Source organism: Sus scrofa, chromosome X (genome assembly GCF_000003025.6).
Source record: "Sus scrofa isolate TJ Tabasco breed Duroc chromosome X, Sscrofa11.1, whole genome shotgun sequence".
Taxonomy (NCBI): Eukaryota; Metazoa; Chordata; class Mammalia; order Artiodactyla; family Suidae; genus Sus; species Sus scrofa.
The window spans coordinates 104733246-104751441 of NC_010461.5; the positions used below are offsets into that span (position 1 = coordinate 104733246).

At 35.5% G+C, this 18196-nt stretch overlaps 1 long non-coding RNA gene across 2 annotated transcripts in view; it reads right to left on the reverse strand.

The window, feature by feature from the left end:
- The window catches only part of LOC102165678, a 93135-nt gene extending 75335 nt beyond the window's left edge, over positions 1-17800 (reverse strand). For both annotated transcript variants that reach the window (XR_002340729.1, XR_309283.3), the window contains exon 1: positions 17705-17800. This is a non-coding gene — a long non-coding RNA (uncharacterized LOC102165678). The remainder of the gene's footprint in view (positions 1-17704) is intronic.

Consider the following 18196-nt stretch of genomic DNA (forward strand, 5'->3'; position numbering starts at 1 on the left):
TGAAGAAAGATGATTTGTGTTTGTTCTTATTGTTTTGCCAGTGATACACATGTACCTATTACAAAAACTATTTTAACTGAATAAGGTATTTGAATTGTGTTTTCCCATTTAATATAGTTTTTAATTATAGTGGATATATTTTGCATTACCGATCCTTCTCAAGCACCAATTTGTAATATTAGCACACAAAGTATATGAATGCATAGGTCATTTCTGTATAATCTTTATACTTCTGACTCATTTATAATTGTTAATGGAATCCAGGTCAATAAAACAGTTATGGAGAGAATGAATGCTTATAGTTTTCTAAACTTGTGTACTTATGCATTGTTTTTTCTTGAAAACTGCTCACTTCTTCAGTATTGCAGCAATGAAATATTGTGTAACAAATTGAAAACATTTGTTGGAATTTGGAATGCATAGCTCACTTAACAATCTGCCTTTGCCTTGTGTTGTGATTTTCCTACATGACATAAATAATTCATAATTGTTCATCTTTTGCAAGCTTATAACTTACAGCAATTCAGGTATCACTGTCCTCATTAATGGAGGAAACAGCCACAAAGAAATTGAGAGTAAAGGATGAAACATATATATCATGGAAAAAGCAATCATAAGAAACCTGGATTGGCTATTTTAATATGAGACAAAAAATAGCCTTTAAAGGTTGTTACTAGAGGTAAAATGGGACATTTTATAATTATAAAAGGGTTAATTCATCAGCAATGTAAAACAACTATAAATAGGCATGCACTTAATAAGAAAGCACCAAAATGCATGAAGCAAAAACTGAAAGAAATGGGGAGAGAAATAAACAACTCAACAAAATTGTAGATTTCAGCACCTATCTTTCAATAATGGACAGGAAAACTAGGCGGGATAACAAAGAAACAGAGAAGATTCTAAAAAGACTATAAATCAACTAGACTTAATATACATCTAAAGAACACTCCACCCAACAGTAGCAGAATATATATCCTTCTCAAGCACACAGGGAACATTTTCCTGGATAGATCATATGTTTGACAATAAAACAAATATTTTAAAGGATTTAAATATTATAAAATATATCCTCTGACCACAGTGGAATGGAAATACAAGCCAATAAAAGAAAGAAATTTGGCAATTCACACATATGTGGAAATTAAACAACACACTCATAGCTAACCAATGGTCAAAGAAGAAATTAAAAGGAAAATCAGAATATATACAGAACATGCTATCCTCAAGGATATGAGAAAATATTTGTACACATACTTCAGAAAAGAAGATATTCAAATATCAAAAAAGCACAGGAGAATATATTCACTAGCTACTAGGGAGATATTTAAAATCACGAGATACCACTGCACCAAATCAGAATCGCTAAAACTAAAATGACTATAATATTTCGTGTTGATAACTGTGTAGAACTGGAGCTCTCATACATTGTTGATTGGTATGCAAAATGGTATAGTAACTTTGAAGAACATCACAGTATCTTAAACCATTAAACATATACTTTACATATATGTACTATATGTATAACATGTTAAACATATTGACTATATGACCAAGAAATCACATTATTATTGTCCCAGGATAATTAAAGCCTAAGTCCATACAAAAAGTTACACATAAATATATATAGCAGCAATAGTTATAACACCCTCCTAAATGGAAACAGTTCAAAGGCCCATCAACTGTTAAATGCATAAACAAAAGGTGATATATCCATATTACAGAATATTGTACATTAGTCAAAAGAAAGAATATATTACCACAAGTAAAAGTATGGATGGACGTCAAAGACATTATGCTACATCAAATAAATCAAATATAAAAGGAAAGATACTGTATGAATTCATTTATATAAATTCTATAAAAGACAAAATTACAGTGGCAGAAAGTAGATCAGTGGTTGTAAGAAATAAGGATCTAGTCATGAGATCAACATCAAAGGGGCAAGAAGAAACTTTTTAGGGATATGGAAATAACTTATATTTTGATTACACTCATGGCAGCCAGTTCTCCATTTTAATAAATTATAAATTTTTAGAAAGGCATGAAGTGACTGGAAATGGACACTATCTTATTTACATTGCAATTGGAAGTGAATGTGAAACAATTTATGCATCACTCAGTCTGCAAAGTATTTTTTTTACACGTGGTAAATTTTATATATGTTTTATTTGGGATCAGGTTATGTATTTCACATGTATATGTGATTTTTAATTTAGAAACAATAATTTAAAAATACACATGTAAGCAATACTCAGCTAAGAAACCTAATATTGCCAGTATTTTTATGACCCTTTTGTACCTGGGTCTGAGGTGTACCTGGGTCCTTCATCCCATCAGAGTAAAACTGTCTGGAGTTTTGTGTAACTCATTCATTTTCCTTTCTTTATAGTCTTATCACAGCTGTGTGTATCCCTAAACTGTATGTTGTTTAAGTATATACCATTACTACTCTTTAATTATGATCATAAAAACTTTCATATGCTTAACAATGTCTCTAATCAACACCTTTAAACTTTTCCTGAAAAAACACATTGGAATAACTGTATTACAATAATCCCTATATTAAATTACATGTTACTGCCCAATATTTACTTTTTAAAACCTTAAAAGTAGACATCATCACTTGTACGTCCCACTTGTATGGTGTTTTTGCTTATTATTCTTCTGTATTTCTTTAAAATCTCCTCTAAGATTACCTCCTGAAGAATGTTCCTTAAAAGTAAGTTTTAGTTTTTGTTACCTGAAAATATCTTTATTTATCCTGATTTGTGAAAGTTAGTTTCAATGACTAGACACTTCTAACTTGACAAGGTTATTGTCTTTCATTTTGATAAAGATATTACTTCACGGCCTTCTGACTTCAATTACTGCTCTTGAGAAGTCAGTGTACTTGTCAAGTTTTGTAGTTTATAAGTATTCTCTCTGGCTATTTTTAAAATGATACTATTTTTGTATTTTGTACTTTTACTGTGATACAGATTTATTTAATTTCATTCTTCTTGTGAACTCTGGCTTTCTGGCTGTTTAGATTGGTGTTGTTGATACATTTTGGGGAATTCTCTGTCATTCTCTCTTGATGTTTCCTTGATACTCTTCCTTCCCCTTCTGATACTCTTGATTAAATATGACATAATTTACCACTCTCTTACATGTATTCTAAACTTCCTTTCATATTTTTTCTTCTTTTGGTCTCACTGTACTGAGTTTTTGATACTTTCTTCAGACTATATTTCTTTTTAATAACTTTCTCATCACATACGTTTAATTTGCTTTATAAGCCCTCTGTTGTCTTTCTAAATTAAATGAGTTCATTTTTCATTCCAAGAATATTATCGTTTCCCTTTCAAAACTATTTTAAAATTTGTGAAAGTGCTTTACTCAGCTTTCACAATGTTAGTAACTTTTCTATGTTTTAATCAGCTTTAACATCCATATTTTATGTTCTATTCACTACAACCTTACAATCTAAAGGAACTATGGATCTAATACTCCTTTCCACTATCTTTGCTAAATGTTATTCATAAATGTTTTCTTATATAGTTTTTAAGTTTTTATTTTTAATTTTTGTTATTTGGAAATTTGTGGCAGTTTGTTGTGTCAGTCCCCTAGAGAGGATGTGGACTGTGTGTTGCCAAGTGTCTTGGCATTTTAGAATACTTCAAACATTTAATTTAGGATTTTTTCATTCTGGCCACACAAATAGTGTGAATTGAAACCCCATGTTGACATGAGGATTGTGGTTACAGGAGGATTTAGTTTTCTCCTCTACCTCTCCACTCAGGGCCAAGACCAATATAAGCAAGTATTCAACTTCTTTTATCAAGATTGTCTCTCCCTCTGTCTCTGTACCTCTGTCTCTCTCTAATGCATTCCTCCACACACAACACACACACACACACACACACACACACACACACACACACACACACACTTTCTCCTTCTATGACACTGTAGCATTTTACTACACCAGATTTACCCAAGGCTTTTTGATCTAGTGAAAGTCATAGGGTTTGTCTTTTCATTACCAAGTATGTAGGCCCTATTACAATTCCAGTTACATTCAACAAGGGCTGGAAGAAATCTCAGAGAAAACTCCAGTTTCAGTGCTGATTTACCCACCTGTATGCCTGTTTTCTCCTGGTCCCTAAGTGTTTTGATTTCATTATCAGTAATTTATTCATGCATTACATGGATATTTTTACATTTTGCCTAGCAGTTTCTCTGGTTATGTTGTTAGTTAACTATGTTCTCAGAAACTGAAATCTGCCATATGGGTTTTGTGATTTATTTCATATGTTTATGATGTATTTATCTTGATGCTGCAGTCATAGCCAATGCCAAATCCTCTACCAAATTGTAAAAATCTGCAAATATTATCTGCATGGTTCTGCATGATCTGTTACCCTCCTAGTTTACATGCTTTATCTTATATCAATCTCTCCTTCTCCCTATAAACTCCAGTCACACTCATTGTTCCTTGAATCCTTCAAGCATATTCCATCATGTTCATCCTAGGCTAAGAGCCTACATATTGCTCCCTCTTCCTGGAATGATATTCCTTCTCCAGTTGCTTGCTATACCTATGCCTCATCAAAAAACATTCTAAATAGTATGGCTTAAAACATCAATAATTTATTATTTCTCATGATTTTGTCACTTTGCTGGACTCAGTTGGATAATACTTCTACTGCATGTAGTGTTGGCTCACATCACTGAGGTAGGTGAACTTAGCTGGGAGCTTGACTCTAGCTAGATGATCCAAGATAGTTTCAATCATCTATCCATATTTTAGTAATAGTTGTCATTCAGTGCCAATCTCCCCAAATGATCCCTCTAGCAGGGTAGCTGGATTGGGGTTTAAAATTAATTATTTAATAGAATTATAATTGACATAAAATATAGTGTTAGTTTCAGGTGTAAAAAATAGCGATAAAATATTTTTAAACATTACAAAATGATCATCATAAAAAGTCCAGTTACTATCTGTCATGATATTGAGTAATAACAATATTGACTAGATGGTCTTTGCTATACATTCTTTTTTTAAATGGGGATCAAACTAACAATATTTTATTAACTTGAACATTTTGGACATGGGCTTGTTATTTGCTCTTTTTTGTTAATATAATGATTTTATTTCCACAATACATTATTTTTTTTCTACTGTACAGCATAGTGACCTGGTTACACATACATGTATACATTCTTTTTTCTCACATTATCATGCTCCATCACGAGTGACTAGACATAGTTCCCAGTGCTACACAGCAGTATCTCATTGCTTATCCATTCCAAAGGCAATAATCGTTTCTACTATTTTGCCCAACCACACCACCATCTCCTCTGGCAAGCACCAGTACTTTGTATCTATAAGTCTCTGTTTTGTCTGTTTTTAGATTCCACTTAATGAGTGAAATCATACAGTATTTGTCTTTCTCTTAGTTCACTTAGCATAATACACTCTAATTCCATCCATGCTGTTACAAATGGCAAAATTTCCTTTTATCTGAATAACTCGTATTCCATTGTATATGTGCATCTTTACCATATTTTCCTTATCTATTCATATAGCAATAGATAATTGATGGATGTAATTGATAAACTTAGGTTGCTTCCATAGCTGCGATAAACATAGAGGTACATGTATCTTTTCACAGTAGTGTTTTTCTTTGGATAAATACCCAGAACCAGAATTTCTAGATAGCACTGTACTCATCAACACTTGTTTCTTACCTTTTAGACAAGAGCTATGAGGTAAATAAATTACAATGGATTTTAAAAACACTAGAAAAGATCAATGAAACTAAGAGCTGGTTATTTGAAAAGATAAGCAAAACTTATAAACCTTTAGCCAGACTCATCAAGAAAAAAAGAAAGAGACCACAAACAAAATCATCATTGAAAGAGGATAAATTATAATAATATAAAAAATACAAGGGATTATAAAAGAATACTGTGAACAATTATATGCCAACAAATTATACATCCTAGAAGAACTTCATAAATTCCTAGAAACACACTCTTCTAAGACTGAATCATTAACAAAGAGGAAGTCTGAATAGACTGTTTACAAGTAATGAAATTTAATCAGTAATCAAAAACCTCCCAACAAATGAAAAGTCCAGGAACATATGGCTTCATAGGGAAATTCTATCAGATACTTTGAAAGAGTTAACACCTATCCTTCTCAAATTATTCCAAAAACTCATTTCTCCAAACTCATTTTTCGAACACCAAAAGAGACAAGGGATGCAAGAATGGTTTAGCATCTGCAAATCAATTAACATGACATACCACATTAAAAAAATAAGAGATAAAAACCACATGATCATCTCGATAGATGTAGGAAAAAGAATTTGACAAAACTCAACATCCATTTATGATATAAACTCTCAACAAAGTTAATATAGAGGGAACATGTCTGAATATAATAAAGGCTATATATGACAAAAGCACAACAAATATCATACTCAATTGTGAAAACTGAAAGTTTTTCCTCTAAGATTAGGCACACAACAGGGATGCCCACTCTCACCACTTTCATTCAACATGGTCTTGGAAATCTTAGCCAGAACAATTAGTCAAAATAAGAAAGAAAATGCATCCAAATTGGAAAGGAAGAAGTAAAACTTTCCCTATTTGCAGATGGCACAATACTATACATAGAAAATCTCAGATTCCACCAGAAAAAAAAAAAGATAAACCAACTCTTTAAAGTTGCAGAATAAAAAAATAATATACAAAAATCTGTGGCATTTCTATACAGTATTAACAAACTATCAGAAAAAGAAATTAAGAAAAAATCCTATTTACAAATGTGTCACAAAGAATAAAATACCCAGGAATAATTTTAACCAATGATACGAAAGACCTGCACTTTGAAAACTCTAAGACATTGATGAAAGAAATTGAAGATGATAAAACTAAGTGGAAAGATACACTGTGATCATGAATTTGAAGAATCAATATTGTTAAAGGATCCATATACCCAGAGCAATCTACAGAGTCAATGCAATCCCTATCAAAATTCCAGTGGCATTTTTTCACAGAACTAGAACTAATAATCCTAAAATATGTATGGAACCACAAAAGACTCCAAATATCCAAAGCAATCTTGATAAAGAAGAACAAAACTGGAGCTATCATGCACCCTGATTTCAAATCATATTACAAAGCTATAGTAATAAAAACAGTAGGGGTCTGGCACAAAAACAGACTGATAGCTCAATGAAAAAGAATAGAGAGCCTAAAAATAAATTGACATACCTGTAGTCAATCTATGACAAAGGAGGCAAGAACATACATTGGGAGAAAGACAGTTTCGTTAATAAATGGTTTATATTGTTTTTATAGTACCTCTGAACTTGAAGAGGGTGACTGCAGAAGTGGCAAGGTCTCTCTTTAGGCCTAGGCTCTAGCATTTGCTGTATTAGTGTTTTATTACTTTTACAACAGATTACCAGAAGCTTAAGGACTTCAAGTAGCACATTTATGGAAAGAGAAGGGTATACTACAGTGAAGATTAAGAAAATTCACTGTGTATTTTTAACCTCTTGGGGTTATTGCAATTAAATCATTTAGTTTGATTCTATTTATGATTAAAAATACATGACACAACAAAATTTTCCAAAGTTAGGAATCAATAGAATTATCTGGAGAATTACTAATTTATAAAGTTAATTCTTTAAACTGTAGTTATGATCATAGAAAACTGATTTTTATTTTATATAAAAGTAAAACTTCAAGAAACATTGTGTGGGGCATTTTAATGAGTCAACATATTAAGATGAAAATACATTCTGTTTATTACTGAGCCCAGACTAAGGTTTGTGAGCAAATGCTCAATTCAGGACAACTTTATTCCATTTCATATATTATGAATGAGCCATTCTTCTTCTTTGATCTGCTATATCTTTCTTCTGTGATTGTTGTTATGAATCTGCCACCAGCAATGCATTTCTTGTTTTATCCCTTCAAAGTAGCTTTTTAAATTCCAAAGAGGAATCATGAAGACAAATTATAAAAAGATGACCAAGCGCTTCTACAGTTTTCATAGAAATAAAACTTTTACCCAACATTGTTTTTTTTGTTTTGTTTTGTTTTGTTTTTTGCTGTTGGTTTTTTGTCTTTTTGGTCTTTTTAGGGCTGCACCTGAGGCATATGGAGGCTCCCAGGCTAGGGGTCGAATTGGAGCTGTAGCCGCCGGCCTGCACCACAGCCACAGCAACACCAGATCCGAGCTGCATCTGCGACCTCCACCACAGCTCATGGCAACACTGGATCCTTAACCCACTTAATGAGTCCAGGGATCTAAGGTGCATTCTCATTGATGCTAGTCAGGTTCGTTAACTGCTGAGCCACAATGGGAATGCCAAACAACATTGATTTTTAAAATTCTAACAGGTATATTAAAATATCATTACTTCAGCTTTAAATAAGAATCACTTATTCATGTAATAATAGGGTTTTCTTTTCCTAGATTAACATCTAAAATTTAATACATTAGTTTTACTCCCTTTATTGTTATAATGAAACATAAGCAAGTATTAAATGTAAGGATATAATATGAAAAAATCATTGATTTTGTATAGAGTTAACTTAGTTGAAGTCATACAGTTTTTACCAAGGGCCTTGTATATGCACTTAAATATTGAGACTACAATAGAATTTCAAGGATTTTTGAAAGTGTAAATGGCAATTTTTTTTATATCAAAATTTTCATATATAACATTCAGTGATTAGCAATTTCTACTGTGTAAAATTTAGCTTTAGTTTTTGGTTCAGAAGTTATGACAACCTGGGATTTAAGTTTCTACTCTTAAATCTACTCATAAATATCCCTACGATTTTATACTATTGAGAGTATAGTTTGCTGTAAATTGCTGGTAGTTACTTTCATTAGATTACCAAATTTCTCTTCAATACCTACTTTTAGCATTTGACAAAGTCCAACATCCATTCATGATCAAGACCCTCGCCAAAGTGGGTATAGAGGGAACATTCCTGAATATAATCAAAGCCATTTATGATAAACCCACAGCAAATATAATCCTCAATGGGGAAAAACTGAAAGCCTTCTCACTCAAAACTGGAACAAGACAGGGATGCCCACTCTCACCACTGCTCTTCAACGTAGTTTTGGAAGTCTTAGCCACAGCAATTAGAGAAACCAAAGAAATAAAAGGCATCCATATAGGAAGAGAAGAGATCAAACTGTCACTGTATGCAGATGACATGATTCTATACCTAGAAAACCCTAAGGACTCAACCCAAAAACTACTTGAGCTGATTAATCAATTCAGCAAAGTAGCAGGATATAAGATTAACATTCAGAAGTCAGTTGCATTTCTGTATACCAGCAATGAAACATTAGAAAAGGAATACAAAAATACGATACCTTTTAAAATTGTACCTCACAAAATCAAATACCTCGGAATACACCTGACCAAAGAGGTAAAGGACTTATATGCCGAGAACTATAAAACCTTAATTAAAGAAATCAAAGAAGATGTAAAGAAATGGAAAGATATTCCATGTTCCTGGATTGGAAAAATCAATATTGTGAAAATGGCCAGACTACCCAAAGCAATCTACAGATTCAATGCAATCCCTACCAAATTACCCATGACATTTTTCACAGAACTAGAACAAACAATCCAAACATTTATATGGAACCACAAAAGACCCAGCATCGCCAAAGCAATCCTGAGAAACAAAAACCAAGCAGGAGGCATAACTCTCCCAGACTTCAAGAAATACTACAAAGCCACAGTCATCAAAACAGTGTGGTACTGGTACCAAAACAGACAGACAGACCAATGGAACAGAATAGAGAATCCGGAAATTAACCCTGACACCTATGGTCAATTAGTCTTTGACAAGGGAGGCAAGAACATAAAATGGGAAAAAAACAGTCTATTCAGCAAGCATTGCTGGGAAACCTGGACAGCTGCATGCAAAGCAATGAAACGAGAACACACCCTCACACCATGCACAAAAATAAACTCCAAATGGCTGAAAGACTTAAATATACGACAGGACACCATCAAACTCCTAGAAGAAAACATAGGCAAAACACTCTCTGACATCAACATCATGAATCTTTTCTCAGGTCAGTCTCCCAAAGCAATAGAAATTAGAGCAAAAATAAACCCATGGGACCTCATCAAACTGAAAAGCTTTTGCACAGCAAAGGAAACCCAAAAGAAAACAAAAAGACAACTTTCAGAATGGGAGCAAATAGTTTCAAATGATGCAACTGACAAGGGCTTAATCTCTAGAATATATAAGCAACTTATACAACTCAACAGCAAAAAAACCAATCAATCAATGGAAAAATGGGCAAAAGACCTGAATAGACATTTCTCCAAAGAAGATACACAGATGGCCAACAAACACATGAAAAAATGCTCAACATCACTGATTATAAGAGAAATGCAAATCAAAACTACCATGAGATATCACCTCACACCAGTCAGAATGGCCATCATTCATAAATCCACAAATAACAAGTGCTGGAGGGGCTGTGGAGAAAAGGGAACCCTCCTGCACTGCTGGTGGGAATGTAAACTGGTACAGCCACTATGGAGAACAGTTTGGAGATACCTTAGAAATCTATCCATAGAACTTCCATATGACCCCGCAATCCCACTCTTGGGCATCTATCCGGACAAAGCTCTACTTAAAAGAGACACATGCACCCGCATGTTCATTGCAGCCCTATTCACAATAGCCAGGACATGGAAACAATCCAAATGTCCATCGACAGAGGATTGGATTCGGAAGAAGTGGTATATATACACAATGGAATACTACTCAGCCATAAAAAAGGATGACATAATGCCATTTGCAGCAACATGGATGGAACTAGAGAATCTCATCCTGAGTGAAATGAGCCAGAAAGACAAAGACAAATACCATATGATATCACTTATAACTGGAATCTAATATCCAGCACAAATGAACATCTCCTCAGAAGAGAAAATCATGGACTTGGAGAAGAGACTTGTGGTTGCCTGATGGGAGGGGGAGGGAGTGGGAGGGATCGGGAGCTTGGGCTTATCAGACACAACCTAGAATAGATTTACAAGGAGATCCCGCTGAATAGCATTGAGAACTATGTCTAGATACTCATGTTGCAACAGAAGAAATGGTGGGGGAAAAACTGTAATTGTAATGTATACATGTAAGGATAACCTGACCCCCTTGCTGTACAGTGGGAAAATAAAAGAAAAATAAAAATAAAAAAATTAAAAAAAAATACCTACTTTTATAAAAACTGTTTTACATGTTTAGAATTGCATTTTCTCAATTTTAATCATCAAATTTTCTCATTTTGCTAATCCCAGAATATCAAAGAGCAGAGTGGTTCAGGAGTTCAAATCTGACAATATTTTTTTGTGTTTAGACTGTGTTATTAGTAGGATATATCCTTTCTAGATACTTTGGAGGCCAAATTACTCCATAGTAAAGCATGCTGCATCCGCTCCATAAATGTCTGGAATAAGCAAATGAACACTTATAATTTTGCGTGTGTGCACACACACTAGTGGCATACCATCTGTATCCCATGTGAAATGATGCAAATGGAAGAAAAAGAGTGCTTTTGTCTTTCATTCTTTTCATTGCAAATAATATAGATAGAATCAAGTTAGTACAAAGAGAGCTATTAGGAGAATGATTATGAATTAAGGGGCATTTTATAAAAATCCAAGGTAATGAGCCTTTACAGTATTTGGCTTTCAAGTGATTTCTAGATTTGAGCTAGAGTCTGGTTCCAAATTAATGCATCTTTATAAAAAAAACTCAGTAGTTATCATGGAGTTTCACTGTGATGTTCTAGTAGTAATCTTTTTCAACTACACTCTACATATCTGCCTTTCTATTTCACACTACCAATTGGCCTTCTTTAGTAATTCATAATTTGTATTTCCCTACATTTTTAATTTTTTAATTTTTTTTCTTTTTACAGCTGCACCTGCTGCATATGGAAGTTCTCAGACTAGGGGTTGAATTGGAGCTGCAGCTAAAAGCCTAGGCCACAGCCACAGCCACACAGATCCAAGCCAAATCTGTGACCTATGCCACAGCTTGTGGCAATGCCAGATCCTTAACCCACTGAGCGAGGCCAGGGATTGAACCCACATCCTCATGTACACTATGTCGGATTCTTAACCCACTGAGCCACAATGGGAATGCCTTACTTTTTTTTTTTTTAATTTCGCCTCATGGTACTCCACTTTTGTTACCTCATAACTATTTACTTATTTTATTATTAACTTGCAGCTTCTGTCTGTTTTGTTGTTGTTGTTGTTGTTCAAGTTTCCAAAATAGGCTATGTGACCTTTTATAGTTGAGCCACACCACAAAATGGATTTGTCAGCTCTTGAGTTAATAGACCTTTCTTAGTCCAATTGGCTCTGGCCAGGATGGGATGAGTGTAAGGAGAACATATAAATGATGCCTGTATAGGCATCAAAGACTTTGAGTGGAGCAGCTTCCATTAGAAAAGTGTATCAGAGTGGCAGATAGCATGAGCAACACATATAATGTAGGCATGTAACCCAAGGACAAAAGCAAAGGAACAGCATGAACTTTTGAGAGTAAAATTCAAAATGAACTAAGGCATAGCAAAATGCCAAATAAAACATTTTTTCCAAGTGTTTTCATTTGCAAAACTGAGCTTTTTATGGCCTTCCTGTTCCATACAAATTATTCTTCGTTTAACCTGCAACAAAAAGTCTATAAATAAGAACACTCTAGTACTTGAGTGAAAATGCTCTTAGGTGAAGATTCAAAAGGTTCTTTTTTTAATTATGTAAATTATTTATTATGAATTGAGATATTTCTGTTACCTAAATGAAAAATGTTATAGAATAAAAATATTTATATTATTTGTTAATTTATTTTTAACCCAGAGGTGAACAATGATTTCATAAAATGTCATAACCTGAGTATGGAATTTATAGTATCCTTTCTATATCAAAATCCTCTCTTGTGTTTACGTAATGTCAACTGCCAAAGAGTTCAAACACTTGACAAACATTTCTCAACAAGCCTTAATGGATTTTAAAATTAAATTAAGGAAGAGCATGTCACATTGCACACATGCATGCTTATTCAATATTCATGTCCCTTTTTTCTCAGTGCCTTGTACTTTTCTTAACATTCTTACTCTTTTTTTTTTTTTTTTGTACATTCACCCTTGGAATATTCCTCTAATGGATAAAAATTACATCTGGATTCTAATTTGCCCAAGGTCATAGAGCCAGCAAACTGGAAAATTTAAGACTCTTTTAATAGCACTGAAATACATATTCCGTACATTTTAGATGTATATCAGTAGAGAGTAGGGTATCATGTATCTTGTAATAGCCAATGCAATATTGTCCCATCATCCTTCAAAAGAGTTCTGCTCACATTCTAGGGAATCTTTCAAATTAAGAGGAAAAAAAGTTTCATATTTTTCATCAAGGCTTTTGTTCTTCATAAGGTTCATTAAGACAACTAGAGATGAATCTCATTATAGCTGTTATTAACACATTAATATTTTAAAATGTGTTCATCTGCTGACTTCATTGCAGCTTCATTGCAAGCTCAATTGTAAGAAACGTGCCAGCTTGTGAAATAAATATTTATCTATTTATCTGTCCATCTATTCATCCATCTATTTATACCCATTTTGGTACTTTCTCCTCATAGGAGCCTGTCAAATTAAATAGATTATTATTATATTGTCAAGAGCTGACTCTACATCCATTAAAATATAATTCATCTGGGTGCTATAGTCACATCGTTATTTTATTTTTAAAGGGATATTTTAATACTAATAGGTAATCTTTACCTTAAAATTTTATTTTCCCACATGCAAAGCCTTTGGAAGTTTAAGAGCATTTGAAAGTAAGTGAAAAACTATGTACTATACTTCTACTGTTTACACCTAAAATGATCTTAAACTGTTCTTATTAAGACCTACAACCACACTCCTCCTCACGCCCCATATATATATATGTATATCCAAAGCCCCACTTACAATAAAAAAAAAAATTGCTAGTGTTCAATATTTGGCCATCATGTTTCCTTTAGATTAAGTCTTTTTTTTTTTTTTTTTTTTTTTTTTTTTTGCCATTTCTAGGGCCGCTTCCGCAGCATATGGAGGTTCCCAGGCTAGGGGTCGAATCGGAGCTGTAGCCGCCGGCCTATGCCAGAGCCACAGCAACGCGGGATCCGAGCCACGTCTGCACCCTACACCACAGCTCATAGCAACGCCAGATCATCAACCCACTGAGCAAGGCCAGGGATTGAACCCACAACCTCATGGTTCCTAGTTGGATTCATTTCTGCTACGCCACGATGGGAACTCCCTAGATTAAGTCTTAACAACATTTATTGCCCTTCAGAATTTCCTGGGAACTATTAAAAAAAATCTCAAGTTCAAGCTGCTTCTCAGAACAATTCAATCAAATCTATGAGGTGGGACTCATATCAGTCTTTTTTAAAGGAGGACACTAAGTGAATCTAATGTCTATTCCATGGAGACAGAATGAGGTAAGTCTCTACTATGCACTGTCCTTTCTTTGTATTCTCTGTGACATTTTCAGTGTTACCAAAGAGATATATTACTTGGATGTAACCAAAAATTCTTATCTTTTTCTTGAGCAATGGACCATTTTGGCAATCTGGTGAATCATATAGATCCCTTCTAAAAAATAATATATTTTTATAGGCAACATTTTATTTAATGGTGAATAGACTTGAAATGGCTCTGACAATCAATGATATATCCTGTATTTGATCTATGTTATATTGCTCCTCTGTGTGGGAGAAATTTGCATTAACTTTCCTGTGCCAACTAAATGTCGAAATAGTGTCATTTGAGAATTTAGGGAATGAACACACTGCAGTGGTCAGTTGAATTAAGCTAAAAAGCAAAAGGTGTCTGTCTGAAGAAATGTCTACTCACACATAAACTCTTGCTCACTTCTTAAAGACAACCTCACAAAGCCAGAAAAATGTGGTGAGTTACATGTGGCTGGGTGGAGAAAGGGTGCTCTTTCTAGAGGAGGGAAAGATCATTTTTCAGTCATTTTCTGAAATGAGTGTGCCTCCACTGATGGGTCACATCAGAGTTATTATTTGAAGATTTTAGACAAAACAAATCAAAACTACAATCGGGTACCACCTCACACCAGTCAGAATGGCCATCACTAATAAGTCTACAAATAATAAATGCTGGACAGGGTGTGGAGAAAAGGGAACCATCCTACACTGTTGATGGGAATGTAAATTGGTACAACCACCATGGAAAACAGTATGGAAGTTCCTCAGAAAACTAAATATAGAACTAACATATGATCCAGCAATCCCACTCCTGGGCATATATCCGGACAAAACAATTCAAAAATATATGCACCCATATGTTCATGGCAGCACTATTCACAATAACCAAAACATAGAAACCACCTAAATGTCCATTAATAAATGTATAGATTAAGAAGATGTGGTATATACACACAATGGAACACTACTCAGCCATAAAAAGAATAAAATAATGCCATTTGCAGTAAAATGAATGCAACTAAAGATTCTCATACTAAGTGAACTCAGAAAAACAAATACCATGTGATACCACGTATATGTGGAATCTAAAATATGGCACAAATGAACCTATCTACAGAACAGAAACAAACTCATGGACATAGAGAACAGACTTGTGGTTGCTGAGGGAGACGGGGAGGGAGTGGGATGGACTGGGAGTTTGGGGTTAGTAGATGCAAACTATTGCATTTGGAATGGATAAGTAATGAGGTCTTGCTGTATAGCATGAGAAATTATATCCAAGCACTTATAATCACTTGTTTGTGATGGAAGATATTATGATAAGAAGAATGTGTATATATATATATATGTATACATGGGTCACTTGCAGAAACTGACAGAACATTGTAAATCAACAATAAAAATAAAAGTCAAAAAAGAGACACTACTATGTATAAATAAATAAACAACAAGGATATATTGTACAGCACAGGGAAATATCGCCATTGTCATAATAACTTTAAATAGAGTATAATCTATAAAAATATCGAATTACGATGTTGTAACCTGAAACTAATAAAATGCTGTAAATCAACTATACTTTTAATTCAAAAAAATTTAAAAATAAAAAAGAATAATGGAGAACTTACGTGAAAAGGAGATCTGTGAGAGTGCGGTATGTGTATTGCCATTGCGTTGGGGATTCTTAGAAAGTTTTCCCTCCCTTGACTTCCAGAGTTAAGGTGAGCAGGTGTTTGGGCTTTATCTATTTCAGAATTCCACCTCAGACAGCACACTATTCCTCCCCAATCCCTACTTCCCAAGAGCCAGTTTTCCAGCTTCCAGATGTAAGGCCACCCCTCCCTCACCCCCACCTTACCTCCCAATGAAAAAAATCTCTTTCAAAGAACTTGCAGAGTGGTGGATTCCAAGACCAGTCAATTCACTTACACTCCTTGATGCTGTAGTACACCTGTAAGCAGCTCTTTACAGGAAACTGCCCTTAGCAGGAAGCCCCTTTACTTGTCACTTTAGCAAAGCTCTATTGTAACTAGCTTTTAAACGAGGCATCCCCATGTTCTATTCATCTCCGGCCCAGGCACACCTTTCAAATCTTTTAATCACACAATACCTTGCCTAACTTGGTTCTTTCCATAGATGGAACAAGTAGAAATGAAGAGTAAGTAATTTACAAATAACCAGATCTCTTCCCTAGCTTCCCCTTCAGTAATTTCCCAAACTGTGGCCAAACCTTGTGAACAAGATAACATCTAAAGGAAGATCCAAGGAGTTAACAAGCCTACACACAGTGGGGGATGGCCAACAAATCTGACTCCCTATCTCAATGATTAACTGAGATTCTTTCCCTGTTTCCCTTTAAAAGTTTTCATGGCCCAGTAGAATCTTCTGACATGGTTTTGAGGGGATGTTGAGTCCACCATCTCCCCAGAACTGATTACAGGTACCTTTCCTTTCTATCAACATCTGTGAGTATTGATTTTGTCAGCTGCCAGCCCCAACACATTTGCTACTAATTATAACTGGGAGCACATGGGATATCCAGCAAGTAGGGAGCTCCAGAGGAACCCTTTCCATTCCCTCTCATTCTGTGTGTTTTATTATCTGAGCTGTCCCTGGATTGGATGCCTTCACCTTTGGCATGTGGCAGGAAGGTGGCTAGGGGCTGTGCCATGGATGAAGGGCCAGTGAACATTGCCAAGGAGGTGTGAGCGCATCCAGGGGCATTTAGAAATCCTATCTACAGGCACGCCTAAGAGAAAAGCTAGGTCCAAACATCTGAAAGGAGTTAGTGGCCTACCACCAGTTCAGTGCTTCTTAAAGTACTGTCCTTGAGAAGCTGCCCACGAGTTTGGATGATAGTTTCAGTTCCTGTTTTGGCTCCTGGTGTTCTAAATGCCAGTTCAGATTAGGAATTTTGAAAACCCGACCTTGAAGAGCTTAAGCAAGTGTTGCTTGGGGAATGATTCCTTAAAAAAGCTGCCAAAGCCATCCCCCCTCCCCACTCCCATTCCCCCAAACCAGCCAACCTTGGAGCTGGCCTGCTAGCCCTGCGTTACTCTCTCTGCCTGAAGATTTCCTGGGAGCAGAGGTCAAGAGGACCCGGAAGAGGATAGATAAAGTAACAAAATAAAAGTTCAAGTACCTCCTAGCCACTGCCGTGCTGGAGACAGTGGAATCAGGGCCCATGCCGCCGCGGACCCAAGCAAGCCGCCTCTGTCCTCCCCAGCCACTCCCAGGGCCCAGCCGCAGCTGCGGGGAAGCCGCAGCGCTTCATTTATATAGTGCGGCGCCACCTGGCGGAAGCGCATGGGGAGGCCACGCCTGGAATCTCCGGCCTCAGGACATTTAACCCGACCTGAAGCAGAGAACCTACTCTAACTGTCCAAAACCCATCGTGTCCCCTACAACAACATGCCTGCTGGGGTGATCGCCCTGGAGAAGCCAAACTGGGCCAAACCGGGATTGAAGGCAGGGAAATTACCACAACCCAGCCCTGGCGAGGAGCTGACCCTTGGCTGACCCTCAGGTCGCTCTCCAACCTCCCCAGCTTCCAGAAAGCCTTTGGAGAGTGCCCAGGGATCAGAGCTCAGGAGACTTGGCCTGGGAAATGTTTGCTAAGGGGACTTGGAGTAAC